Source organism: Montipora foliosa, unplaced genomic scaffold (assembly GCF_036669935.1).
Source record: "Montipora foliosa isolate CH-2021 unplaced genomic scaffold, ASM3666993v2 scaffold_416, whole genome shotgun sequence".
Lineage (NCBI taxonomy): Eukaryota > Metazoa > Cnidaria > Anthozoa > Scleractinia > Acroporidae > Montipora > Montipora foliosa.
Window position 1 is genome coordinate 90,280 of NW_027179719.1, and position 2,221 is coordinate 92,500.

Consider the following 2,221-nt stretch of genomic DNA (forward strand, 5'->3'; position numbering starts at 1 on the left):
CATGGAATGGCAGAATTACCCAGAATTCTTTTTGGGCATGAGCGAGGCAACTTAAGAAGCACGAGACTGGCCCTCATCGAATGGCTGAAGCGCGACCAGAGGAAATGATTTCTAGCCAGATACTCAGGAGTAGGCCTGGTGTGTGCTGTTAACGTAGATTTTGGATTTCTGAACAAGTTTTTATCATAGAAAATTCGCGACAAAGTTGCGCTTTCATTTTGCTGTAATTCTCGTGTCAAAGAAACGGTATAATAATGTAAATAAGAGAATAACGATATTTATATTTGCAGATTACCTGTCCTCTTACTACGAAAGTCAAGCTCGATATCTCTATGCAATAAGCGCATTCAAAATTTCCTCGTATTGCTTAATAAAAGGATGTGTTTTTGTTTTGTTTTGTCGTATATGGAAAAAATACGTTTTCTCTCCCGTCCCCTTCTTATGCGTGATATTCGCGGAAATTACATTCTGTTCCTCAATAAACCTGGAACAACCAGTTATGGTCTTAGTTCTCTTTCTTCTTACGTATCATCTAAGTTGCGGAATGCGCTATCTGATTTTATCCGTACCTATGAGTTTACTGGTTTTAAAAGAGAATCCAGGGCCGCATTTTGTATAACGGCTTTTCTTTTTAATGAATATATCTTGAAATATTATGTATTTAGTAGGTATCTGTATAGCCTGAGAAGTCTCTCTACATTGCTTCCTCTTTTCCAACGCATTGCATGGAGAGCCTCCTCTTTACCCCAGTGTGAGTAACATGACCCTCATTACCGCTCCATGTCATCTGCCGAGATAGCTCAGTTGGGAGAGCGTCAGACTGAAGATCTGAAGGTCCCTGGTTCAAAATGCGGAGGGCTCGAAAGAGCTGTGATTAATCCTGGGTCTCGGCAATAATTTGTGCTCATTCGTCATCTTTCGGGTTCTAAATTTTTTCTAATTTTCCTTCAAAATCATCCCAAAGGAAATCGCCACAAGCGCAAATAGCCTGAGAAGTCGCTATCAATCGCTTCCTCTTTTCCAACGTATTGGACTGACAGCCTCTTCTTTAGCAATGATTTTTAATCATTCCTTATCTTTGGCGTTCTGAAGTTTTTCAAAGTTTTCTTCAAAATTATCCCAAAGTAACTCGCCACGGTGCAAATAGCCTGAGAAGTCTCTATACATCGTTTCCTCTTTTCCAACGCATTGGACGGACGGCCTCCTCTTTAGCCCTGTGTGAGTAACATGACCCTCGTTACCGCTCCTTGTCATCTTGGCGAGATAGCTCAGTTGGGAGAGCGTCAGGCTGAAGATCTGAAGGTTTCTGGTTCAAATACGGAGGGCTCGAAGGAGCTCTGATTGCCGGGTCTCGGCAATAATTCTTCGTCATCTTTCGGCTTCTTAAGTTTTTCAAAGTTTCCTTCAAAATTGTTCCAAAGGAAATCGCCACAAGCGCAAAAAGCCTGAGAAGTCTCTATACACACTGGACGGTTGAATTAGATATGCAAATAAAACGTGAGTTAGAGGGTGATGCTTTTTTTGCCCATGGGACGAACTCTTCTCGAGGTGTGGCCATACTGATTGCTTCGCGTCTGGATGACAATGAGAAGCAAATTCGGAGGGATAACGAAGGTCGTGTTTTGAATATGCTGTTGGAAATTGACAATAGATGCCCCATCAAAAGATTCTCAGCGCCGTGCTTTTTTCTCGGATTTGAATAGGTTTCTGTTGGATTCGAACGATAACATCTTGGGAGGTGATTTTAACTGTATTTTTAACTCGGGCTTGGATAAGCTCGGTGGCGTTCCTAATTCACGTCAATCCGCGTCGGTGCTTCTAAATGCCCTTACTACACGTTTTAGTTTGGTAGACGTTTGGAGGAAACGACATAAGGATGAACGCAATTTCACGTGGACAGGTAGAGATCCAAGAGATCCAAGAGATCCATCTCTTTTCATCCGCACACGTATTGATTACGTTTTTATTTGCAAACCCGTTAACCAATGTGTAACCGCAACGGATATTCAACCCCATTCCCACTCGGATCACGATTGTTTGACTCTGACCATTGATTTTGAAAGAGTTGAACGTGGCCCGGGATACTGGCACTTTAATAACGAGCTTCTTGCGAACGGTGTTTTCCAGGAGGAAATCGAGCGTTTCTGGTCAAATTGTGTTGAATTTTGCTGACCCTTTTGAGTGGTGGGAGAAAGCAAAGTTAAGCTTTAAGCGGATTGCT

The 2,221-nt window shown here is 42.3% G+C and overlaps 1 non-coding gene across 1 annotated transcript; it reads left to right on the forward strand.

The window, feature by feature from the left end:
* Positions 1 to 789: 789 nt before the first annotated feature.
* On the forward strand, positions 790 to 893 carry Trnaf-gaa (transfer RNA phenylalanine (anticodon GAA)). The gene has a single exon. It is a non-coding gene; the product is annotated as a tRNA-Phe (tRNA).
* The last annotated feature ends 1,328 nt before the right edge of the window (positions 894 to 2,221 follow it).